The sequence below is a fragment of the Odocoileus virginianus genome, chromosome 6, assembly GCF_023699985.2.
Source record: "Odocoileus virginianus isolate 20LAN1187 ecotype Illinois chromosome 6, Ovbor_1.2, whole genome shotgun sequence".
NCBI lineage: Eukaryota > Metazoa > Chordata > Mammalia > Artiodactyla > Cervidae > Odocoileus > Odocoileus virginianus.
The window spans coordinates 74091544-74118954 of NC_069679.1; the positions used below are offsets into that span (position 1 = coordinate 74091544).

The 27411-nt window shown below is 45.3% G+C and overlaps 1 protein-coding gene across 14 annotated transcripts in view; it reads left to right on the plus strand.

The window, feature by feature from the left end:
- The window catches only part of TTLL5 (tubulin tyrosine ligase like 5), a 315511-nt gene that overhangs the window by 129301 nt on the left and 158799 nt on the right, over nt 1-27411 (plus strand). The gene's annotated exons all lie outside the window — the stretch shown is intronic.

Below are 27411 nucleotides of genomic sequence, written 5' to 3' on the forward strand. Positions count from 1 at the left end.
ATTTTGACTTTTATGTTGTATGTATGTTGACTAGCTTACAACACAGTAAAGTTAGATGAAACTTTTAAGAACTGTAGGATTCTTTTCACCCTTCTTGCTGATTATCTCTATGGTATTTAACTGGAAGTAGAAGCAATATTTTTTCCTTTTTCTTAATGCAAAATGGCATCAAAATCCTCCAAAGGAATCATAATTCAAGTCCAAAGTTATAGTTTTCTGTATCTTCATGGTGTCATATTCTTTAATTGGTGACAACTCTCTGTGCTGTGTGCTGTGCTGTGCTGAGTCACTTCAGTCATGTCTGACTGTCTGTGACCCCATGAACTGTAGTCTGCCAGGCTCCTCTGTCCATGGGATCCCCCAGGCAAGAATACTGGAGTCCGTTGCCATGCTCTCCTCCAGGGGATTGAATACATGTCTCTTATGTCTCTAGCATTGGCACGCAGGTCCTTTACCACTAGCGCGACCTGGGAAGCCTGACAATCCTCTACTGATAATCAAATCTGGGAAAAAAGTGAAGCCGTAGACTACTTCAAGTGCATGTTAAAAGCAGACAACACGCTGCTCCCTGGCGGTGCCCTACTTTTCTGTGTAAAATTATGGGCCATAATTCCATTTAGCTTTACTTCCGCCTCATCCCAGAGTGTGAGGTCGTAATGAATTTTCTTTTTCAAATCTCTTAATACTTTGAAGGGAGTAGATAAGAAAGCCTAATGTGAATTAGGAAGTGAAGAATCTTGTGCAGGCAGTGTTGAGACTTGAAAGGAATTAATAGTTAGATTTTAGTGACAGAATGATGTGAAAAGAAAATAAAATGAGAAGGAATTGTGAAATGTGCACTGGCTATGAGGAGGGGAAAGGACCGGTGATCTGCTACACTGTTTTCACTGGGTCACTGACTAGAGTATATTTCTAGTTTTTAATGAGCAACTAGAAGCACTAGACCTCAGGTATGACCTAAATCAAATCCTTTATAACTATACAGTGGAAGTGAGAAATAGATTGAAGGGACTAGATCTGATAGAGTGCCTGATGAACTATGGATGGAGGTTCGTGACATTGTACAGGAGACAGGGAGCAAGACCACCCCCAAGAAAAGGAAATGCAAAAAGGCAAGGTAGTTGTCTGAGGAGGCCTTACAAATAGCTGTGAAAAGAAGAGAAGCGAAAAGCAAAGGAGAAAAGGAAAGATATTGCCATTTGAATGCAGAGTTCCAAAGAATAGCCAGGAGAGATAAGAAAGCCTTCCTCAGTGATCACTGCAAAGAAATAGAGGAAAACAATAGAATGAGAAAGACTAGAGATCTCTTCAAAAAAATTAGAAATACCAAGGGAACATTTCATGAAAGATGGGCTCAATAAAGGACAGAAATGGTATGGACCTAACAGAAGCAGAAGATATTAAGAAGAGGTAGCAAGAATACACAGAAGAACTGTACAAAAAAGATCTTCATGACCCAGACAACCATGATGGTGTGATCACTCACCTAGAACCAGACATCCTGGAATGTGAAGTCAAATGGGCCTTAGGAAGCATCACTATGAACAAAGCTAGTGGAGGTGATGGAATTCCAGTTGAGCTATTTCAAATCCTAAAAGATGATGCTGTGAAAGTGCTGCACTCAATGTGCCAGCAAATTTGGAAAACTCAGCAGTGGCCACAGGACTGGAAGAAGGTCAGTTTTCATTCCAATCCCAAAGAAAGGCAATGCCAAGGAATGCTCCAACTATTGCACAATTGCAGTCATCTCATGCACTAGTAAAATAATGCTCAAAATTCTCCAAGCCAGTCTTCAGCAACATGTGAACCATGAAGTTCCAGATGTTCAAGCTGGTTTTAGAAAAGGCAGAGGAACCAGAGATCAAATTGCCAACATCTGCTGGATCATCGAAAAAGCAAGAGAGTTCCAGAAAAACATCTATTTCTGTTTTATTGACTATGCCAAAGCCTTTGACTGTGTGGATCACAGTTTATTAAACTGTGGAAAATTCTTAAAGAGGGGAATACCAGACCACCTGACCTGCCTCTTGAGAAATCTGTATGCAGGTCAGGAAGCAACAGTTAGAGCTGGACATGGAACAACAGACTGGTTCCAAATAGGAAAAGGAGTACGTCAAGGCTGTATATTGTCACCCTGCTTATTTAACTTATATGCAGAGTACATCATGAGAAATGCTGGACTGAATAAAGCACAAGCTGGAATCAAGATTGCTGGGAGAAATATCAGTAACCTCAGATATGCAGACAACACCACCCTTATGGCAGAAAGTGAAGAATTAAAGAGCCTCTTGGTGAAAGTGAAGGAGGAGAGTGAAAAAGCTGGCTTAAAGCTTAACATTCAGAAAACTAAGATCATGGCATCTGGTCCCATCACTTCATGGCAAATAGATGGGGAAACAGTGGAAACAGTGGCTGACTTTATTTTTTGGGGCTCCACAATCACTGCAGATGGTGATTGCAACCACGAAATTAAAAGATGCTTACTCCTTGGAAGGAAAGTTGTGACCAACCTAGACAACATATTAAAAAGCAGAGACATTGCTTTGCCAACAAAGGTCTGTGTTTCAAGGCTATGGTTTTTCCAGTAGTCATGTATGGATGTGAGAGTTGGACTATAAAGAAAGTTGAGTGCCGAAGAATGATGCTTTTGAACTGTGGTCTTGGAGAAGACTCTTGAGAATCCCTTGGACTGCAAGGAGATCCAACAGGTCCATCCTAAAGAAAATCAGTCCTGAATATTCATTGGAAGGACTGATGTTGAAGCTGAAACTCCAATACTTTGACCACCTGATGCAGAGAGCTGACTCATTTGAAAAGACCCTGATGCTAGGAAAGATTGAAGGCAGGAGGAGAAGGGGACGACAGAGGATAAGATAGTTGGATGGGCTTACCGACTCAGTGGCATGAGTTTGAGTAAACTCTGGGAGTTGGTGATGGACAGGGAGGCCTGTTGTGCTGCAGTCCACTGGGTCGTGGAGAGTCGGACACAACTGAGTGACTGAATTGAACTGAGAAGCACCGAGACATTAAGAAATTTTCTTTGCAATTGTAGTAGAAGACATCAGCAATATCAGTGTTTACATATTTTCATCTCCTATCATTTGGTAGACTACAAAGCTTGCCAAAATGAAAGGATCCTGATCCTGTGGGAATCCAAGGTGATTGTATCCTTATCAGAAAATCATTCCCATTCAGTCTCTTTCATCTAAGAAGAATTTAGTGGCAGTGAATTAAAATTCCATCAGACTTCCCTTTATAGGGATCTAAACTCACTTAGATGTTGGCCTTAAGTTTTTGCTTAATAAACAGGGTGGTTACTGCAGTACTGAAGGAGGGGTTGTAGTGGGAAGGGGACTGGATTAGCCGTCTAAAGACCTGCCTTCTACTAGCTGTGCGATCGTGGGCAATTCACTCAAATTGTGTACACCTCACGGTCTTTGTTGATGAAGAAAATACAACACAGTCATGAAGGCAGTTTGCAAAAACCTTTCTGTGAAGTCTAAATGCTGTATGCTCGGAAAAGATTGCTCCTTCAATTGTAGAAGGCTCTTAATAGCTAATGGTTTGTGATTTGATTTGAATAAAACATTGTGTTACCAAAATGAATGTTGCTGTTGAAAAGTTCAAGTTATGTGTTGTGTTATTTCTCCTCAGAGAAAGTAATTCCTTAATTTGGAATTTGGGGAATTCTCCTGTTGTTCTTTTTCTGGTAAATAATAACATGTTATAATGACTTAATATGGGCCCTGGGACATCTGTTTACTAGCCATTTCCTTTTGCTCCTAGCTGTGTTTGAAATAAAGTGCCTTGGTTGCTTACTCACTGAAGCAAGTGATAAGGTGTCTGTGGTTCTGGTGAGAGGTGGGCCTCCAGTCAGAACGTGCTGAAAGCTCTGCTCTCCTCTCCGGACTCGGGGTGTGAACCTTCAGCTCAGCTCACAAGAAGCAACTCTATGTACAGTAATTCTTCAAATGTTTCTAATTTCCTCTTGTCTGTCATTATTTCCTTATTTTCAATTCCTATTTTGCATCTGTGCTTTTTTTCATGAATGTTTTCTTTCCTCCTTCCCTGTTCAATAGGATATATTCTTTCTGTTATAGTTTTTTAATTGGTTATCTTCTTGTTTTATCTTTGCTAACTTCCTTCCTTCTGCATTCTGTAGCTTTATTTTGTTATTTCCTCCCAATTTCTTGAATTGAGTAATTCCTTTATTTTCACTCCTTTCTTTCTTTCTTTTATTTAAAGCTGTGGATTTTCCTGTGGGTCTTGCTGTAATTATATGCGATGTTGTTCAGTTGCTGAGTCGTGTCCTATTCTTTATGACCCCGTGGACTGCAGCACACAGGCTCCCCTGTCCTTCACTATCTCCCAGAGTTTGTTCAAACTCATGTCCATTGAGTCGGTGATGCTATCTAACCATCTCATCCTCTGTTGCCCCCTCCTCCTGTTGCCATCAATTTTTCCCAGCATCTGCCTTCAATCTTTCCCAGCATCAGAGTCTTTTCCATTGAGTCAGCTCTTTGCATCAGGTGGCCAAAGTATTATATTCCATAAGCCCTGATATATATCTCTATATTAACTTTTCTTGACAAAGTGTTAAGAGATCTTCCACTAAATAAGGTATGCTGATTTTAAATTTTCATGCTATTTTGGAAGATGAGTATAAAAAAAAATGAAATTTGGGGCTTGCCTGGTAGTCCAGCAGTTGAGACTCTGTACTTCCATCACAGGGGGTGTGGATTCATTCCCTGGTCAGGGAACTAAGATCCCACATGCTGTGTGGCATGGCCCCCCTCCCCCCAAAAATTGAAATTTGAGGGGATTTCTGAAAAACAGCTCCTTTATTTTGCCTATGATTTCAGTTACTTGCCCATTAAAGCTTTTAGTCGCATTTTCCATAAAACTTTTTATTCAAATGCATTCTTTTTTTTTTCCATTTATTCAAATGCATTCTTTTAACTCATTTATTCAAAAACATTTTATTACACTCTTAGGAGTGTTCCAAACCTTAATGCTAAGCCATAGGGATGATACAAGACGACAGAGCTCAGTGTGAAGTAACTCACAGTGTGGTATGGGAGACAGCCACATAGCACATGATAGAATGTGTTGTGGGACGTACTAGCTTGGGATGTGCACAGATGTTTCTAGGGAATAAGAAAACCACCAGAGGGTACCTACCCCAGCATGTGGGTGGGAGTGGGAGTGCCAAAGCCGCCTTCTTGGAAGAGATTACCCCTACACTTGAATCTTCAGGGGAGGCAGGTGGGTGGCGGAAGAAGGGTGGGGCAGGCTCCAAAATAAAAGCTTGCATGTGTGTTTGTGGGGAACCAGAAAGCTGGTGGTTATCGATGTTGGAGGACAGGGAGTCAGCAGAAAGCAGCTGAAATGGATGCTGGAGGAGGAGACAAGGGCTGATTCAAGGAGAGCTTTGAATGACCTGTGAAGGAACTCAGCTCTTTATCTCAACAATGACCGGGAGCCACAGAGACAAATGGGCCTTGCCTTTTCACTGTTTCATTTAGGTAGCTGGGAAGAGGATGGGTTGCAGGAGGAAGCAATGCCATCCCCTTTTCCTCCCTGCTTGCTGGTGAAGATGCTGAGGAACAGTGAATTGCCAAAAGAAAAGAAAGCAAAGTCCTCAGACAACCTACAAATTTGATTATAAAACTTTGAGTTGCCCATCATTTCCATTAGAGGCTAGACTCCTATGAATTTATTTGGCTAAAAGCAGGACCTCATTTATCTTGTAATACTTTTGCTATTTCTGCTATGATTTAAGTTTATTTATAGCCTAGAGCATACAAGAATATTGAACTCGCCCTGCCACCACTAAGTGGCCACCGTTGCCACTTCGGAAGTGTTTGCATGTGCTTGGAAACTAGAGTTACGTGTTTTCCACGTAGGATCACTCAACCTCGCATATCTGAGCAAAGAGAAGATCAGATTTAGTTCTTTCCCTTGGCACATGAGAGGCTGGTTATCTTTGGGGGCTGGGATCCTTTGGAAATGAGTGTGTACATCCGTGAAAGCAGGGTGCTCTAAGAGCATCTTTCGCTGGTTGGGGAGAGAGCCCTGTGGTAGGTAGGTGACAGTGTGCTGGAGTAGCAACTTGACTGTGAGATCTCACTGTCTCTTCCTCACCCCCGTGCCAGGAGAGGTGTGCTTTACACCTGCAGCCCTCTGCACACACAGAGGCAGGCCTCTGGTTACCGCTGTCAGTGAACAGAAGAATGTGGCGAAGGAGCCCAGCTCTGCAGTGAGGAGAGGGAGGTGGGGAGACGGGGGGAGCACCGGCCTCTCTGTGCAGGCCGGTGTGAGATTGCAGGACCAGCTAGCGCTAGGAGCAGCTCCAGCTCTTCCAGCCTGGGAGTTTAATCAAAGGAGTAACAGCCGACCACCCAGGTGAGGCTCCGGGGCTAGCAAATGTGCTGTGTCAGGCTCTGTTCCCGGCCAGCCAGTGCCTGGGATGTGGCCGGGCCTCCTGGAAATATGCTGACAGATAATAGGAGGGAGGAGATGCTTTTTCTCCCATTTTTCATTTAGATGGAGAGGAGAAAAGAAAAGCATTCAATGTCTTTTTACTTTTGCTCCTCACCCTGCCCCTTTCCCGCCTGGTCCTAGAGAAGGGCGTCCACTCAGGTCGAGAACGTTGGCTCACACCGCTTACCCATCCGTTTGCACTCAAGGAGTTCTTTGATCATTTCTTCTGCTTCAGCAGTTTCCATTGTGATCCTGCTCATTTCTTCAGGGTCCAGGGTGGACCTGGAGTAAATCTCAGTTTCAGAAATTTCTATTTGAAGGTGAAGCTGGCAGAGAGGAAGCGCGATTTCTTGATGTGGTTACAGGTGTTTTCCAGGATTGACGCCAGCTGCCCTCAGTTATCACACGCTTGGGCATTCAGTACCGGAAATGCTCTTCCTGCCTCCTGACCGTATCTGACACGTTTGAACTATTGTCCATTTGCATTCTGATTTTGTAATTTTTCCCCCCTAAGTGTAGCTTCTTTGGTTCTGTATTTTTCAGGGTAGAAGAGTTGTGCTTCTTTGTGTCATATACTTTCCTTTTCTCCATTTCTAGAAACAGAAAAAGGAACATGGAAAAAGCAGAAGCCCTTGGGTCAGTGAGACTTTGGACAAGCTATTTAAATTCCCGGTGCCTTAATTTTCTTCGGTGTCAAGTAGAGTAATTACAGTGTCAAGACGAAGTCTCCTGGACCCTTCCCTAGGTCGTAGCACCAGTTGATCCTATCACTTCCCTAGCTCTTCTGTGTCTCTTCAGGCTTTAAACTCCCAATTTTCCTTAGGTCTTTGGCCTACTGATGGTCCCTTGTTCTAAAATAACCTTTCTTTATCTCTTACCATTTTGACTCTTTCTCAGAGGTCTTCCCAGGTGGCTCAGTGGTAAAGAATCCACCTGCCAGTGCAAAGGACACGGGTTCAATCCCTGGGTTGGGAAGACTCCCTGGAGAAGGAAATGAAAACCTACTCCAGTATTCTTGCCTGGGAAATCCCAAGGACAGAGGAGCCTGGCAGGCTACAATCCATGGGGGTTGCAAAAGAGTCGGACATGACTGAGCAACTAAACAAAACAGTAACTCTCAAAGGTCACCGATGACCTTGGCATTGCCAGCTTCAGTCACCTATTATTAATCCTCATTCTCTTTTACTACATGGCACTATTATTGACTGTCTCCTTCCTGAAAACTTCCCTTAGCTTCTCCAGCCCTTCAGTAATTCCTTTGAGAGCTGATCCTATACATCCCCCCTAAAAACTAGATTCCACTTTCCACATTTTTAAAAAGCCACTAGTATTTAGACCTGAAATGTATAAACTGACAACAACATAGTCTTTCTGATTAAAGAAGGGGGTTGATGCCTGGGCATCTGTTTCCCCCTATTCTCACAGGTATCCTTCAACATGCATCTGAATTCCAGAGCTCATCTGAACTTTATGCCTCTCTGTAGTATCTCACTCTAGGTAAATTTCCTCTTGCCATAGCTTTATCTAGTACTGGTCTGAAGATTGCTCCCAAATATATATCTTTAGTTTGAACCTGTTTTCTGAGTGTCATGTCCAGATTTCCAACTGCCTGCTAGCCATCTCCATCTAAATGTATTGCAAGAACCCAGAATATTCAATGTACGTTTTAAGCATGTTTTGAAAATACTCAAAATATGTTCAGTATATCTAAAACTTACCTGTTCTTCCTCCCTTTCCCCTCTCTGCATCAGGGACACTGCAGTTCTCCTAGGGGCTTAGGTATGGACCCTTCAGTTCATCAGCTTCTCGGTTTCCTCATTCTCTCTATGTCAGGGCAGTTGTTGCCAGTTCTCATTGAGTCTGACTATAATTTCTCTGATATATATCTTCTCTGTTTCACATCTACTGTTCTGCTTAAGGACTTAATTATCTCTGGACTGGATCACGCAGTTACCTCCTAAATGGTCTCCCAGCCTTTCTCCTCTATTCACCCTAGTCTTTGTTCTAAAGGAATCTTTCTAAATCACCAGTCTGATAATGATACTCCTTTGCTCAAGAATCTTGAATGGAATCCTGTTATCTTCAAAGTGAAGCCCCAGCTATTGAATGTTAGTCAAAGCCTTTATGTAGAATCTGGCTCCACGTTACTTCTCCAACCTGTCTCCTTCCCGTGACAGAGGTTTTTATGCAGCTCATCCATTATTTTCTTAGTCTCTGTTCCTTAATTTATGCTATCTTCTCTTGGGAAACATTCCACAGTCAACAGTACATGAACCGAGAACTTTCAAATGTACAAGTTGGATTTAGAAAAGGCAGAGGAACCAGAGATCATATTGCCAATATCTGTTGGATCATAGAAAAAACAAGGGAATTTCAGAAAAGCATCTACTTCTGCTTCATTGACTATGCTAAAGCCTCTGAGTGTGTGGATCCCAACAAACTATGGAAAATTCTTAAAGAGATGGGAATACCAGACCACCTGACCTGCCTCTTGAGAAATCGGTATGCAGCTCAAGAAGCAACAGTTAGGACTGGACATGGAACAATGGACTGGTTCAAAATTGGGAATTGAGTATGTCGAGGCTCTATTTTGTCACCTTGCTCTTTTAGCTTATAAGTACATCATGTGAAATGCTGGGCTGGCTATAGCACAAGCTGGAATCAAGACTGCTGGGAGAAATATCAACTTCAGATATGCAGATGATACTACCCTATGGCAGAAAGCGATGAGGAACTAAAGATCCTCTTGATGAAGGTGAAAGAGGAGAGTGAAAAAACTGGCTTAAGATTCAACATTCAAAAAACTAAGATGACATCTGGTCCCATCACTTCATGGCAAATGGATGGGGAAAACATGGAAACAGTGGCAGATTTTCTTTTCTTGGGCTCCAAAATCACAGCAGATGGTGACTGCAGCCATGAAATTAAAAGACGCTTGCTCCTTAGAAGAAAACTGTGGCAAAGCTCATCAGTGCATTAAAAAGAAGAGACATCATTTTGCTGGCAAAGATCCATCTAGTCAGAGCTGTGGCTTTTCCAGTAGTCATGTATGGATTTGGGAGTTGGACCTCTCACAGGCTCAGCACCAAAGAATTGATGCTTTCAGATTGTGAAGCTGGAGAAGACTGTTGAGATTCCCTTGAATAGCAAAGAGATCAAACCAGTCAATCCTTAAGGAAGTCAGTCCTGAATATTCATTGGAAGGACTGATGCTGAAGCTGAAGCTCCAATACTTTGGCTGCCTAATGCAAAGACCCGAATCAGTGGAAAAGATCATGATGCTGGGAAAAATTGAGGAAGGGAGAAGGTGGCGACAAAGGACAAGATGGTTGGATGGCATCACTGACTCAGTGGACATGAATTTGAGCAAACTCCAGGAGATAGGGAAGTCTGGCCTGCTGCAGTCCATGGGGTCACAAAGAGTTGGACACGACTTGGTGACTGAACAACACTGTGTGTAACTGTATACATTTGTCCAGGCTCAGTGTAAGCGCTGCTTCTCTCATAGGCATGCCTTTTCATTCGCCATAGTTATTTGTGTTTGTCCAGGTAGCTCTCTCCTTTAATGAACAGTAAGCTCTTTGGAGGCCGTATCCTTTGCTGCCTCAGAATCTAACTCATGGGTAGTACTCAGTAAATGTGCTAATTCTACTGGACTATAAGGTACTTGATTAAGGGTGGAAAGTGACCATGTCCATTTTTTCACCAGTTTTCCCAACCTGGGTATATAGTGTGGATTTGATACATATTTTTAAAATAAATGAATGAATAATCCCCTGCCACCCCAGCCAGATGTCATCTTTCCATTGTCCATGTCCGTAGCCCTTCATTAGTCATTCCCTATGACAAAATATGTTATAGTTTTGCATTTCTTCTTTTCTATTGAGTTATAAGCTATGTGATGGTGTTCTTTCTAACCCATCATCCAGCACTTGGTATGCACTCATTACATGCTTGCTAAATTGAAAAGAATTTCTCTTCTGTGTTATGTTGCTTTTTACATTCATTTTAAAAAACTATTCCTCTTCCATTTTTTTTTTCATCAACAATACCACACCTGCCCTTCATAATAAAGTAGGTGACATTAGTTGAATGTCTGCTTTGTACTGGACACTGTGGTAAGTGCTTTATATGCATTATCTCTTTAACCTTACGAAGTAGAGACTTTTTTTAACAGATGAAGAAAATAGCTGAAAGCATAGGTCACTCTGCTGAGGTCACACAAATGGCAAGTGACTGCACCAGGACTCAAACCCAAATCTGTCTGACTTCCTACTCTTTCCCTCGGTGTTTTCCTGCCTCTTCTCATTTCACACAGGACTCTCACCTCTCCTTAGACTACAGTGACTGAGCTTAATACTGCTGTAGAGTTGTAGCCCAGCCATCAGATTGTTTGGTAGTGAATTCAGGCTCATCACTGAGCAGCCGCCTTAATCCCTGGAGATGCAGTGAGAGTAGATCTGTTTATCATGGTGGTGGTATCCCCCATCGATTCAAAGACTGAATAATGAATTAGAAGTACAAGAAACGGATTTGGACATCTTGTAAGGTTTTCCAGGAATGTCTTTGGCAATTCTTGATCTGGAACTCTTTGTAGATTTTGGAACACCAAGTGTCTGTGTGTATATGTATGTTATGTAAGTGACAGCGTTTATGAGAGGACACGACAAGAGAACTTAGTGCTAATGCAGCAGCAGAGAGAGATTCCTTGCTTTTCCTAACCCCTTTAAAGGTGAGATTAACACTGGAACCCTTATCTCCTGCTGATTAGAATATAAGTTTCTTGAGATTCATTTTATCAGTATCTAGGAACAGGAGACGAAGGTCATGCCCTAAAACATGTTTGTGGTCATGGCTAATGATTTAATACCTGCTCAGGAAGTGCCCTTGGAAGAATGGTTTAAAAGTAGCTGTTTAAGGATGATTCTTTTCTTGTTTCTTAATTGAATATATTCTCTTGTATTTATCCAGTGATGCAAATCATGTAATTAAGTACAGATCCAGCACTTTGCGTTTTCCTTTTATCTTGAGTGAAATAGATCTTGGTCCAGTGACTTTTTTTTTTATTCAAGGATTGCCTTTTGTTCCAGCAATATATGGTAAAACAAGTCAGATAGGACTCACCACTATATTTTTCTATTCCAAATCATTCAGGGCCCCATGGTGAGAGGAATGAAGAGTACGTGACAGACTCAATTGACCCCATCAAATTCTGATGAGCCTTTGTATATAATGGCACAGAGAATGTTGTTCTCAAGATGCTACTGGTGTAGTTTGGAGTACAGTGTGAATACAGCTTTAGAAAAATTGATCTTCGTATCAGTGATATGAAATGAGTCTTAACCTTTTTGGAGTGAGAGATTCCTTGGAGAACTGAATGCAAGCTACAGTTTTTCTCCTGGAAAAAATGTGCACTCAGACTTAGAAATATACATTAATTTCAGAGGGTTCATAAACATTTCCTCCCCCTGCAGCTTGACTCGTTCATGATGCCTGGTGGACCCATGGTCTCCAAGTTGAGAACTTCTGAAAACTTTTAGGTAGTATATGGTCATTAATATCAGTAATTTGGCCAAAAGTGATTGCTCTAAATTTGTGATTATATTAGCTTCAGGCATTCTTTGTATATTTCAGTGATACAGCACCCCCTCTCCCCAGGCCATAATCTCCATGAAGGCAAGAATTTTTTTAATTAAAAAAACAAAAAAGATTATTCTATCCTCAGTTCTCAAAAGAATGCCACAGAGTGTTCGATAAATATTTGTTGGATTAATGAAATAATCTTTTGGAACCCCATCTCTAGACCTCAGTAGACAACTTAGTTATGATTTTATGTACCATGCTATAACGAGGAGACTGAGCTATGCCAAGATTATAAGCTGCATTGGGAATGCTCTGCCACTGATTTGTTCTCATGTTAAGCTATTACTAAGTCTTTGATGTTGAATTTCCACCTCTGTTTTGATAAATAAGATACTTGAAATTTGCAAACAGCCTTAGTGAACCTGAGTTTGCCTAAGTGAATCTCAAATGGAGTGTTAGCTGTTTGCTGTTTTAATGTCATGAAAAGCATATTCATAGACAAGGAATAAAATCTGTATGTTTAAGCTATTATTCGACCCATTTGAGAACTTTGCCCAAAACTTCAAGACCGGGCAGAAATCATCTCTAAAATTATGCAGGTTGATAATATCAAGAACGATACTTATCTCTCACCCTAGTCACTGATTATTTCATTTCCCCTTATTCCAAAGCAGTCCTTCCCTTATGGTGTTTTTAAAAAGAGGTAATTTGGAACCTTTCATTTCCTTGCAAGCCTTCCAGTGACATGAATCACTTTTTGACTCACTGGTGAAACTAGCTGCTAGTTGGAGACTGAGGTGTGTTTGTGAGGGTCATTTGAGACTAGATGAGACCCACTTCAAATATATGAACACTTTTGTGACTGCTGGGTAAGCTCCAGGGATACAAAACGGAATAAGATGCAGTCCTTGTCCTAAGGGAGCATGTAATCTGTGGGGCAAGGTAAGTGAATAACCTATGATTAGAGTGCAGCGCACACCTGGTGTGAAGCTCTTCAACTCTACCATTATGCTCTTGAAGCATTGCAATGGCAAGGATCCTTCATAGCTGAGGGAACTCTTCTGTGAAAAATAAATCTAACATTGGGAAGTAAAGCACAAGGCACTAGCAACAAGATTTCAGGATCCAGCTCTACTGATGTGGTGTGAAGGACCTTCCTAGGGCTAATGGTGAAACCCAAGATAGCCTCTGACTTTTCAGAGGTTGGAGATGATTCCTGCCTCTCCTGACATAGCTGTATCTGTATTTGCTGCTTGTGTTTTCCCAATCAGCAATGAGACACCTTGGAACTGTGTTAAGAAAAGTGAAAGTCTTTTGAAAATCCATAAGCCCCAGTTAGAGAAGGGTTTTTGCCACTATATTTGTAGACAAGCCATATCTGTAGAAATGTAGAACCCTGGGGCCTGCTGTAAGTGGAGAGTGTCTTGTTCTTGAGGGATTGATGGCACATGCATGCACAGTGGTTCAGTTTGGTTCAGTTGTTCAGTCATATCCGACTCTTAGGGACCCCATGGATTGCAGTACACCAGGCCTCCCTGTCTATCACCAAATCCTGGAGCTCACTCAAACTCATGTCCATTGAGTCGGTGATGCCATCCAACCATCTCATCCTCTGTCATCCTCTTCTCCTCCCATCTTCAATCTTTCCCAGCATTGGGGTCTTTTCCAGTGAGTCGGTTCTTCGCATCAGGTGGCCAAAGTATTGGAGTTTCAGCTTCAACGTCTGTCCTTCCAGTGAATATCAGGACTGGTTTCCTTTGGGATGGACTTGTTGGATCTCCTTGCTGTCCAAGGAACTCTCAAGAGTCTTCTCCAACACCACAGTTAAAAAGCATCAGTTCTTCTGCACTCAGCTTTCTTTGTACTCCAACTCTCACATCCATATATGACCACTGGAAAAACCATAGCTTTGACTAGACAGATCTTTGTTGGCAAAGTAATGTGTCTGCTTTTTAATATGTTGTCTAGGTTGGTCATAGCTTTTCTCTTTCTAAAAGTATGTTTCCCAGTCCTGTGTAAGTTCTGGCGGCTCTATGGTGGGGTTAATGGCGACCTCTTCCAACAGGGCTTACACCATACCCAGGTCTACTGCACCCAGAGCCCCTGCCCCTGCAGTAGTCCACTGCTGACCCGTACCTCCACAGGAGACACTCAAACACACTTCTGTCACAGTCTCTGTGGGGTCTCTGGGTCCAGGTGCACACAAGGTTTGTTTGAGCCCTCTGAGCATCTCTGGCAGCACATGCATGCACAGAAGTAGATGCTAGTTAATGTTGATATGGCAGGGGACTCAGTATCGCAGTAGACACTGGCAACTTCTTTTTTTTTTCATTAACCTGTTTTGTCTTTTCAAATGTTTGCTAAAACTGTTATGCCCGATGTCCGAATCCCCAAGCGGGAAGACAATGCAACACGCAAAAAAAGGGAAGTTTATTGCTGACTCGAGTCAGGGCTCCTGCCGCAACCAACACAGTGGTGCAGAGTCAGAGAGCCCTGAGCCCACGCTGTTATCCAAAGTTATAGGGTGTGCATAAGTAGTTGGTAGCTGGCTTAAGCAGATTGGTTACCTGTTTGCAAAGTAATCTTATTGGCCCAAACCTTCACGGGCTTTTTTCAAACTTGGGCGTTCACGGGCTTTTTCAGCTTTCCCCTGATAGGTTCCCTTTTGTTTGCTAGGCGCATGTTGATTGGCTGGCTCCAGGTGGCCTGATAATCATGTTACCCCGGAGAACCAGGCCTACTCTTAATCTAGGCTGCCTGTCATGGCGCAGCCTCACATTCCCCCCTGTCTTGTTGTTTCTGTAGAGGAATCTTTCTCTTCATTCTGGGCTATCATCTGATATTGTTGCCTCAATACCATAATCTGAATGGTATTTAGATGTTTTTTAACAAAAGACATTAGCCGGTTTAGAATGCAAGGGCCAAACGTCAGTGTCAATAGCAGTACTACAAGTGGACCCAGGAGGGTGGAAACTAAGGCGGTCAGCCAGGGGGGATCGTTGAAACCAAGAGTCAACCCATCCCTGCTGGGCTTCCCGTTCTCTCTTTCGTTGCGCCAGTCCCTCTCTCACTTTTGCCATAGATTCTCTTACTACTCCTGTATGGTCAGCATAGAAACAACATTCTTTTCCCAGGGCTGCGCAGACCCCACCCTGTTGGAGAAAAATCAAGTCTAATCCTCTCCTATTCTGCAAGACTACCTCAGACAAGGAAGTTAGAGACTTCTCCAAGTGACTGATTGATTCTTCTATACGAGTTATATCTTCATCTAGAGCAGCTCATAGGGAGGAAAACCTTTGGTCTTGCAGAGATAGTGAAGCTATTCCTGTCCCTGCTCCTGCCAGCCCAAGACTGAACAAGGTTGCCATGGTGATCACACTGATTGGCTCTCTCTTCTGTCTTAGCATTTCCTGGTTCCAATGTGAGTACATAACCTCTTCAGAGTGGTGTAAGGTTTTTGGCATCACAGCAACCAAGACACAGAATTCTTGACTCTGGTTAAAAACCTTCACATTTAAACATGGGGTTAGCCCAGTATGTGAATAAATCCACCAACCCCCAACCTCTGGCACAATCCAATTTTTGCCGCATAAGCGTAGGTTACCAATTGTCTGGGCACAAAGGGGAGTTTTATCATGTGGCACTGTGCCCAAACAGAGTCCCTGTCCCCAAACCTCATTCATTGTGAGTCTTACCTTGCGTTCTTCCCATCGGCACTGGGGTGGGTTCCGATCTAAAGACAAGTGGTAAGAGACATTGAGGCCTATGGCCTCATAGAAGGGGGGTGGTGAAGATTATAACAAAGCCAGCAGGATCGGGTCGCATTAGGGTTGGTATGGTTTAAGACTGTAAAAGCAGCATTCACTAAGGCCCATAGTGGGTCTTGAATTGCTGAGCTAGTGGTAACAGTCAGAGGGCCAGGGGTTTCCGTCAGGTTGCCTCCGAGGCTCGGGACCAAGGAGATGTTAAATGTTCTCAGTGACCTTGGTCGGGAGGTGGTTGGCCTTGAGGGTTCTGGAAGGTAAACTTAACTAAATCCCTGTTCTCTACATCCCATTTTTGGGGCCCATCACAAGAGGTTACACAACTCCAGCTCCGGCAATAATAGCTTTCCATGCCCCCACAGGTTTTCCAGTTATTTCTTATGTTGCCTGGGCAAGCCCAGAACCCATCTGTTGACCACCCTTGGGCTGTATTAATAAGTGCCCGTTTCCGTCGGGAAGTCACCTGGTAGTTATGCCACCTGCTAGAAGCCCACCCTGCCCCGGCACCAAAGAGTCTCCTGAGATCAGAGTACAAGTCCGGCCACCAGGTGTTCGGAGGGTGGATTACTGAGGTCTCGTTGAGTTGCTCATGAGTCTGCCCGTCGCTGAGCTTCCAGGTGATCTTAGCAGGTCGATGGGGGTTGTGACTGGTCACTCCTGGGGGCTGTGACTGGTCACTCCTGGATCGATAAGAGCTGCCATCAGCAGAAGAATTAGGAGGCCTCCCGTCGAACAAGTTTCAGTTTCAAAGGATTTAACGGGTGAGGACTCGCCTTCCATTCTGCTCGCGCTTTTTCCTGTTCTTCCGGAGTGGCTTGTCGCACGTGATTGCAGTGAACCCAGGGTCCAATCCCGTCGACCTTGACAGCGGTAGGAGTGGTAAGGAGAACAACATAAGGGCCTTTCCATCTAGGCTCTAATACCTTTGATTGGTGCCGTTTTACCCAAACCCAATCACCTGGGCCAATATTATGTGAGGGGATGACCCCCTCATTTTGACCTCGTATATCTCTCGAATCATCTTTCAAACATGGCTATGCACCTTACTTAATGCCATCAGAGTTTGCTGGAATTGTCCCAAAGTAGGGGTTGGCAGGCATTTTCCCTCGAAAGTAGGATACACAGGAGGGGGTCTTCCATACAGAATCTCAAAATGGGTAAGATTCAGCTCATACGGGGTGTTACGCACCTGAAAGAGTGCGAAGGGAAGGAGGGTCACCCAGTGCCCGCCAGTCTCTATTGCCAACTTTGTCAAAGTTTCTTCTAGGGTCCGATTCATTCTCTCAACCTGTCCTGAGCTCTGGGTATTATATTCACAATGTAATTTCCATTTTGCCCCCAGAGCTTTGGCCAGCCCTTGTACAATCTGGCTCACAAAGGCAGGCCCATTATCAGAGCCCATAGTCACTGGCAGCCCATACCTAGGCACTATCTCCTCTAAGATCTTTTTAGCAACCACTATTGCTGTCTCTCCCTTAGTGGGGAAAGCTTCTACCCACCCCGAGAAGGTATCTACCAGAACCAACAGATAGCGATACCCCTACTTGCCTGGCCTTACCTCAGTGAAATCTATCTCCCAGTGTTGCCCTGGCTCTTCCCCTCGGTACCTCGTTCCCGTGTGCTGCCTTTTTCCTGTCCTCATCAGCTGGCACGCTTTGCAAGCCTGAATTATCTCTCGTACAGTTGCATTTTGTCGAGGGAACCTCAGGCAGGCCGTCTGGAGAAGTGTTAAGATCTTTTTCTCTCCTAAGTGTGTAGTTGTGTGCAGGTGTTCACACAGGTGACGACCCAGGGCAGCAGGCAATATCAGGTTGTTGTTTTGATCTCGGTACCATCCATCTCTGTCATCCTTCTGGAGGGTGGTATCCTCGTTGATCCAGGCAAGATCAAGGAGGGAATAGTCGGGAACTGGTGACAAAGTCCCCATGCTAGGAGGTGGAAGTCCCACGGCTAATATGGGGGTGGCGTAGTCCCAGCTAGCTGCTTCCCGAGTGGCCGCATCAGCGGCACGATTGCCCCGTGCCTTAGGGTCTTCTCCTTTCTGGTGACCGGGGACATGTACTATTGCTACTGCCCGGGGCAGTTGGACAGCTTCTAGGAGCCTGCAAATCTCAGGCAAATTTTTGACCTCCTTTCCCTCAGCTGTCCGAAATCCCCTTTCTTGGTATATTGGACCTTCAATATGGGCAGTGCTGAAAGCACATCGGCTGTCAGTAAAAATGGTGACTCTCTTCCCTTTGGCTTGCTCCAGAGCCTGTATTAGGGCAATCAATTCTGGTTTTTGTGCAGAAATGTTTGGGGGAAGTGTCTCAGCCCATATCGTCTGTCCTGAATCATCAACTATGGCAGCTCCCGACTTCCTTTGCCCATCTTCTACATAGCTGCTCCCATCGGTGAACCATACTAGCTCACTGTTGCTTAGCGGTACATCAGTTAAGTCTTTTTGTGCTGCCAGGGCCTCAGCCAGTATCTCACTGCAATCATGGAGAGGGCGGTCTTTCTCTGGGTTAGGTAGGAGCGTGGCCGGATTCAGGAAGCAAGGGGTCTGAAAACGCACCCGTGGGGCATCTAGCAGCAAGGCCTGGTAATGTGTCAAGCGGGCATTGGAGATCCACTTACCCGGCGGCTGCTTTAAAACCCCTTTGATGGCGTGAGGGGTGTACACCAAGAGTTGCTGTCCATACGTCAACTTGTCAGCATCGCGGACGAGGAGGGCAGTGGCTGCAATGATGCGAAGGCAAGGGGGCCATCCAGCGGCCACCGGGTCTAATCACTTCGAAAGGTACGCCACCGGCCACTTCCATGGTCCCCATTGTTGCGTCAAGACCCCCCTTTCCTATTCCTTGCTTTTCATCTACAAACAGCTGGAATGGCTTATTTGGGTTAGGCAGGGCAAGGGCTGGGGCTTCTAGTAGGGCCCGTCTGAGCGTCTGGAAAGCCTGTTTCATTGGCTCAGTCCAAGTCCAGTTTGGGGTCTCTTTATTTTCCTCATACAAGGGCTGGGCCTTCTCAGCAAACCCCATGATCCACAGTCTGCAATATTCAACAGTCCCCAGAAACTCTCTCACCTGGTGGGGGGTCTTGGGCTCTGGTATCTGCAATATTGTTTCCTTCATGGCCTGGGTCAGCCACCTTTGCCCCTGCCTGATCTTGCCGAGCTATTTGCGCCTTCTTTGCGCTAGCACGATACCCCAAGGTGCCTAGAGTCTGTAAGAGGTCCCCGGTGGCATGGCTGCATGCCTCCTCTGTGGTTCCAGCCAACATAAGATCATCTACATATTGCAGCAGGATGACCTCTGGGTGGCGAGTGCGATATTCGTAGAGGTCCTCGCTCAAAGCCTCATTAAACAAGGTAGGAGAGTTCTTGAAACCCTGTGGGAGGCGGGTCCAAGTTAATTGTACCACCGGTTGGCCTTCCCCCTCAATCCACTCAAAGGCAAATATCTCCTGGCTCTGGGCCGCCAGGGGTAGGCTGAAAAAAGCATCTTTCAAGTCCAACACAGAGTACCAAGTGTACTCAGGCAGTAAGCTGCTCAGGAGGGTATACGGGTTAGGGACAGTGGGGTGTATATCACTCACCCGTTTGTTGACTTCTCGCAGGTCTTGGACAGGTCTGTAATCTTTCCCCCCTGGCTTCTTCACTGGCAGTAAGGGGGTGTTCCAAGGGGATTGGCACCGCTTGAAAATTCCAGCATCCATGATCCGTCAAATGTGGGGAATGATCCCCCGCCAAGCTTCCTGTCTCATGGGGTACTGTCTCACCCTCACAGGACTTGTTTCGGCCTTTAGCTCGATGACGACCGGATGTCTCTGTTTGGCCAGTTCCATTCCTGCCGTTTCAGCCCAGGCCAACAGGTATTTGTGGACCCACAGTTGTACATCTGGTGCTATAACCTCTGAGGGCTTAGGCGCAAAAAGTCTGTATTCATCTCTTAAGGCTAGGGATAAGACATGTATCGGCTGTCCAAGTCCATCCATGACTTACATTTCCCCAGGGTCAAAATGGATCTGAGCATTAACTTTAGTTAACAAGTCTCTTCCAAGTAGAGGGACTGGGCATTCTGGTATCACCAAAAACGAATGGGACACCTGGTGGGTCCCCAGATTTACGTTTTGTTCTGTGGTCCAACAATATCTTTTTGTCCCCGTGGCTCCCTGCACCAAGCTGGTTTTCTTAGACATTGGTCCCAGTTTTTGATTTAAAACAGACTGTTGGGCGCCAGTATCTACCATGAAGCCAACGGGTTTCTCCTCCACATGTATGGTTACCCAGGACTCGGGGAGGGGTGCCGAGTCTTGACTCCCCTAGTCACTGTCTTCCCCCGCATATAGAACTCGAGTTCCAGGGGAGATTCTCTCTCTCTGGGTTGTTCCTCTCTTTGGGTCCCTCTTAGGGCACTCGTTTTTCCAGTGCCCTCGTTCTTTGCAGTAAGCACACTGATCTTTCTTTAGGGCCTGCCTTTTTGGTCTCTCTTTTTCTCCCGTCTGGGGGTCTCGAGGACCCCTCAATTCTGCTCCGGCCTTCATCCCTGCAAAAAGAATCTGGGCTAGCTCCCTCTGGTTCTTCCGGTTTTCCTTCACCCTATGTTCTCTATCTTCCTTCCTGATCTTCTCAGCTAATTCCCTTTCCTCCCGTCGAATTCGCTCTTCCCTTTCTTCTGGGGTCTCTGTATTATTAAATACCTTTTCAGCTGCTTTCAGTAAATCTTGTATTGTCTGCTCTCCCAATTCCTCTATCTTTTGTAATTTCTTCCTAATATCTGGGGCTGCCTGATTCACAAACACTAACAGAACTGCAGTGCGTGACTCCTCAGCCTGGGGGTCCATAGGTGTATATTGCCTGAAAGCTTCCATCAGCCTTTCTAGGAAGGCTGCCAGGCTTTCAGTGGGCTCTTGCCTTACTAGATTTACCTTTGCCAGATTTGTCGGCTTTCTAGCTGCGGCCCGCAGGCCAGCTATTAAAGTCTGGCAGTACACTCGGAGACGCTCCCTACCTTCTGCTCGCTCAAAATCCCAGTTAGGCCGCAACAGAGGAAACCCCTCGTCCACGAGATGAGGCTGGGCGGTTGGTCTCCCGTCGACCCCTGGGACCCGTTTCCGCGCCTCTGCCAGGATTCACTCCCGTTCTTCTGTGGTGAAGAGCACCCGCAGCAGCTGCTGACAGTCGTCCCAGGTGGGGTGAACAAAATGGAATCTAAGAGGTCAATGAGGCCTTGGGGTTTCTCTGAGAAAGGAGGGCTCTGGGTTTTCCGATTATACAGGTCACTCGTGGAAAAGGGCCAGTACTGATAGGTTCGCTCTCCGTCCGGGTTAGCTGGTCCCACTCGGACGGAGAGTGCCTGAACAGTGGATGAAGGTAACTCCGGGTCCCCAGGGTCTCGTCCACCCCTATCTCCCCTAGTTCTCCCCCGGGTCCCCAACGCCGGTCCCCCCTCATGGTTGGTTCCCACTGGCCCTCTTAATCCTCTCGGTTCACCCGTGGGAGCTTCTCTCCTCAGAGGGAATTGCAAGGGGGGCACATATGGCGGAGGCCTCATCTCCGTTTCTAGATCTATCAGGTTTGGATAAGATGATTCCTGAAGGACTGGTTTTAGGTCCTCTTTCTTTTAGTTTCTTCCCGGGGGGGTCGCCATCACCAGGACCTGTGAATTGGAAGAACTAGGAAGTTTGTGAACGAAAGGTTCTAACCACTTAGGCGGATTTTCCACTAGATCCTGCCAAACCATGACATAGGGGACCTGATCCGGATGGCCCCATGGATCAGGAGCCATAATCTTCCCCTTCACAGCCTGTATGATAGACGGTTGAAAGGTGCCTTCTGGAGGCCATCCAACCTGGAAAGCGGGCCACTCTGCAGAGCAAAAGGTTATTAATTTACTTTTCTTGACTATCAGAGACAAGTTATGGGCCCTGGCCCTGACATCCAAGAAATGGTCAGTCATAAGAGAAAGTGGGGTAGATTCTCCCTGACCCATGGTCAAAGAATAAATGGTAGGGAAGAGAGAAAAGAAATCACTGAGAATGACCACCGAAAAAATCCTACCAGGAGTGGTGGCGGCCAAGAGGTTGGGCTTATGGTATGCTTTTGGAACTGTTTATCTGCCTGCGTCGTTGCACGGAAGTTTTCTTGCTGGGGACGGGCACCCTAGGGGTTTCTAGCCCGTTCCGTGACCCCCTTATCCTCTCATGGGAGTCTTCAAGTGGCAGGCGCCCTAATGGCCTTTAAGTGCCTGACCCGTGCCCACACAAAGAATTTTAGGCCACGTCCTCAGTTAGGGATGTTAAAGGAGGGTTTCACCCTATCGGGCTCCCGTTACTGAGGCTCACTTATTGTAGGGCCTTCAGAGTCCGCCAAAGTGTAGCCCTGGCCGGGACTCATCAGTTGCCCCCACAACCATTCGCCTGTTCACTGAAACTCCCGAAAAGAAAAGGAGTGGAGGGAAAATTAGAGAAGAAGAGGAAAAGAGAATAAGTCAGAAGAGAGAGAAGAGAACGATGCACCAGAGGAGAACGAGACCAGAGACAATGCCGGCACACACAAACACGGAGAGTCGTAGACAAACACACAGATAGACAAATGTCGGCCGATGACACAGCGCTGGGTTTTTGGGCCCCCTGAGTCCTCTTGCCTCCCAGTACAAGATTTACCTTACCGAATGGCATCCACTGTTCACCAGACTCGGAATTAGGAGAGGAACTCTCCTGTCCCCAGAGCCGGCTGCCTTCTAGCGCGCTCGCTGGCCTCGGTCTTGTGCCAGCTGGAGCGTCCAATCCATTCCCCTTTTATAGAAAGCTTTCTCCTGTGCCAGATACCTTCCTGCTTCTCAGCAGGGCCTCGGATTTACACTGGACTTTCCTGTCCTGCCTGAGCACCGGTGCCATATCTCTCCTTCCCCTCTGACCTGGAAGTGTTCTCTTCCCCAGTCAAGGGATCCCAGACGAGCCCCCAAATGTTATGCCTGATGTCTGAATCCCCGAGCGGGAAGACAATGCAACACACAAAAAAAAGGGAAGTTTATTGCTGACTCGAGTCAGGGCTCCTGCCGCAACCAACACAGTGGTGCAGGGTCAGAGAGCCCTGAGCCCACGCTGTTATCCAAAGATATAGGGTGTGCATAAGCAGTTGGTAGCTGGCTTAAGCAGATTGGTTACCTGTTTGCAAAGTAATCTTATTGGCCCAAACCTTCACGGGCTTTTTTCAAACTTGGGCGTTCACGGGCTTTTTCAGCTTTCCCCTGATAGGTTCCCTTTTGTTTGCTAGGCGCATGTTGATTGGCTGGCTCCAGGTGGCCTGATAATCATGTTACCCCGGAAAACCAGGCCTATTCCTAATCTAGGCTGCCTGTCATGGCGCAGCCTCACAAAAACCTCACTATCCTTAAATGTCAGTTTGTTTGTTTCTGTTGTTCCATGGTAGATCTAGAAGTTATTGGTCATTAAACATTGACTGCAAGAGAACTATGGCTGGAATCCAGATTCCGTAGCAGCTAACTTGAGAGTCAAGGGAAGGTTCCCAGAGATGATCTCCCAGGCCAAAGCGTCTCTTAATCACTGCAAGATTTTTGGCTCTAGTCTCCTGAGTAGGAATCCTAGCTTTAGTGACATGGGCCAGATGAGCCAATGTCTTTTGCCTCCAGGTCTCAGGCCTAGACAGAAGCCATCTAGTCTGCCTCCTGGGCACCTCGCTCCTGGCCCACCTCCGTGTCTTGATCCTCAAACCATTTTCCTGTTGAGGGGAGGCATGGAATGAAAAATCTAAGGAAAGGCGCATTTTCCCATGAGGTTCTAGAACAAAGCTGGCCTAAGATGCCCACACTTGAACCTTCCCTTCTTAAATGGTGGGCGGTGCCAACTTGCCTTGCTAGCTGTTTGGGAGGATGTAATCCAAAAGAGGGCTGATTCAAAAAAAGAAAACATGAACACATGACCTTGAGAGCTTTTATCATCATACTACAAATGCCCTTCTCCAGTTCCGAGGCCCAGCACTCTTCTTCAGCCTTGGGGCGGGGTGGGGGTGGGCCGGGGGAAGAGAGACCAGCAAAGCGTGTTCTGCATCCCATCCTTATTATGTCTTGCCTGCCCGTGCTGACTCTCAGCCAGATTTCCCTGCTTCCCCACAGTCCTGGCATAGCCCTACTCTGTCAGAATCTGCGAGCCATCTTACTGCTATCTACTAATGAAGAGGGTGGAATTCAGGGACCTCCCCAAGGTGTTCTCCTGTTGGCTTCCATCTTCCATTGCTCTAAGCTTTAGCCAAACTAGAGTGCTTTCTGTTTCTCAGACTCTTCCTCCTTATCTGGCTCTGCATTTTTAATCCTGCCTTATCTTTTCTCCTTGGAGCCACCACCATTCCACCAGCCCCATACCAGTCCTCCTACTTATCATTTTAGAAGACAGTTCATCATTTAAAAGGCAGTTCAACTGCCTTCTTTGAATTTCTTTAATGCCTTTATTATGGCAATTACCATATCCTGGAGGCCTTTAATATTGCTATTTGTCTGGATGTTTTTCTCACTCGATTACCAGCTCCTACATGGCTTTAGGGCAGAGGCCACATTTTAAGAGTATGGCCACCCATACTCTTAGGACATTACCCAAGGCTTTGCAGCAATAGAGTAAATATTTATGGACTTAAATCTTTGAGTTTTGGACTTCTTTTGACCATTCAGGACTGTAGCATTTCTCAAGCATGCCTATAGAGCAACAGTGATCTAGTTAGGCCTGGCCCCGGATCCTTTTTGGATACCAAAAGGTTATGTGTCTGAGTTGGTGGTAGGTATATTCTGGGAAGCCATCAGGGCAATACCATCATATTTTAATTACAGCACTGGCAGTAGCGCTACTTTTAGCAAACACAGTAACAAGCAGTAACACTTGGGCGGGCCAGCCACCGGAAACTGGCCTCCCTCTGTCTCTGCTACCCATTGTCTCAATCCATCACCTGTATTTATTCCCGCAGTAATTTAAACACCTGTCTAGATGGAATGCGTGCAATGTGTCCCTACCCCACACATTCAGATATTTGCTCACCTGCCTTATTCGGAAGGTTGGCTCTAAAATAAACAAGAGTTTTGGTACTGAAAGAAAAAACACCCTGAGGTCAGCGTGGCAACGGACATGAGGAAGGGAACAGGAGTGGAACTTCTGCAGGAGCCGCTCCAAGAGAGTGGGAGCAGAGGACAAGGAGGGGGAGGAGGAGAGCAAGGGGTGAAACTGCCAGTGGACCCTAAGGCTCAGGGGGACTTGGCACGCACGCACGCAGGCACAGGCTCGAGAATGCATTCTCCTACAGGCTGTCCTTCACTTAGAGAAAGGCAGGGGTGGAAGAATATTTAACAAGCTGATTGTTATGAGTCTTAAATATCTTGGTTTATTTTTGGCTCAGACGAGAAAGTGTCTGCCTGCAATGCAGGAGACCCGGGTTCAATCCCTGGGTTGGGAAGATCCCCTGGAGAAGGAAATGGCAACCCACTCCAGTACTCTTGCCTGGAAAATCCCATGGACAGAGGAGCCTGGTAAGCTACGGTCCATGGGGTCACAAAGAGTCAGACACGACTGAACGACTTCACTTTCATATTTTTTATATTTAATTTTATTTACTTGTTTGGGCTTTTCTCTGGTTGTGGCATCTTGGGGCTCCTCTTGAGTTGGAGCATGTGGGCTTCTCATTGCAGTGGCTTCTCTTTCTGTGGAACACGGGTTCTAGGGCATGCAGGCTTCAGTAGTTGCGGCTCCCGGGCTCTAGAGCACAGGCTCAACATGGGCTTAGTTGCTCCGAGGCACGTGGAATCTTCTCAAATCAGGGATCTAACCCATGTCTCATGCATTGGCAGGTGGATTCTTTATCATTGAGCCACCAGGGAAGCCCTTGTCAATTTATTTTTAATGACCGCCATTTTTCATGGCAGCATGATAACCTAGAGTTGAAGTTCCGTGGAGTTTGTTCCAAACTGTTTCATCCACTTTTGCATCCTTGGCATACTTAACATTATGCATGTTAATGTTTGAACATCCAAATGACAATGAGAAATAGTAGAGCCTCAAAGTTCTTGATAAAATTGTTTTCTCTACTCCTTCCCTTTGGTTGTTTTGTATGTTGTTCCTCACTCCATTAGGGCATTTCTGTTGGTTTTTGGACAATCCCCTGAGCTTTACGGAGGACTAGCTTTGAAAGGTCCCTCTTTCCTGCCATGCCCTATAGCGAGTGCTTCTCAAGCTTAAAGATACACGTGAATTACCTGTGGCTCTTGTCAAATACAGATTTCTGTTCACTGGGGCTGAGATTGGGCTGAATCTGCATTTTTAGCAAACTCCTGGATAATGCAAATGCTGGTCCACAGACAGAATAGTAAGTTCAGATTGAAAGTTATAAGGCAGTGAAATAACTCAGTGGTTAAAACTACAAGATCTGGAGATTTTGTATCAGGCAAAACAGGAATTGAAACTAGGGGCTTATAGATAACAATTATTTGTTCTTGAGCAAATTATTTTACCTCCTAATCTCAGTTTCCCCATCTATAAATGAGGGCAATTTAATTGTACCTAACAGATGCGTCTTGAAGACTGAGTTAGTTGTCTAGAACAGTGTCTGGCAAAAACAAAGTACTGATTAAAGTTAGCCATCATTAGTGCTAATCCAACTTTGTTGTTATTACTATTATTGTAGAGGAACCTGAAAGATTTCGTATTTGCTTAAAAATTAACTATGGCAAAACATTTTAGAGATCCAAACATAGACTTGTGTAGTTCTTATAAGCAACATAGAGATGTTGATATCCTTTATCAGTAAGACATGTTCTCTAACTATCCTGTCTTCCAGACCCCTTTGCGACCAGTGGCATAAATTCATGAGTTGACCAGCCTAGATTTAGTAGCATAGTCTCTGATCATTAGCCCAGAGAAGCCAGCTGGCCCAATGGCGACTATGCTGTGCAAAGTCGCTTCAGTTGTGTCTGACTCTGTGCCGACCCTATGGACTATAGCTTGCCAGGCTCCTCTCTCCATGCGATTCTCCAGGCAAGAATACTGGAGTGGGTTGCTAGACCGCCTCTACCTTAATATTAATAGCCTGATCCTCCTCACTAAAATGATGAGCCTCTGTTTTGTGACTGGTGCTGTGTCTTTGTGTGCTGTGAGCCTTGTCATTAAAAAAAAAAAATTCTTTAGTAGTGACATGTTAAGCATTTGTTGCAAATCAGGTATAATTAAATGCCATTTTCCACTTTCTCTTCATTTTATCAAAGCTGGTTTTGTTATGTTATCTGGAGAAATGTAGATGGACAGGGAAGCAAAGGGAACCTGTGACAGGAATAGTCATCGTCACTCTGTCCCTTTAAGGAAGAAACTGCCAGGTGTGAACTCTAATTGACTTGTAGAGTTTCTTAAGACCTGCCCTGCACTTTGGTCAGCCCTATCCCTAGTCAAGACAAGGTGTAGGTAGGGCCACCAGAATTGATGCATGGGTCTGTTTTAGTTCAATGACTTCTTCTGCCTATTCTAGAAAAAACTGAGAAGCTAAAAGAAAGAACTAGAGATATTCGAAACTCATTTAATCTGGAGATAATTTGCTTAGACTGAACTT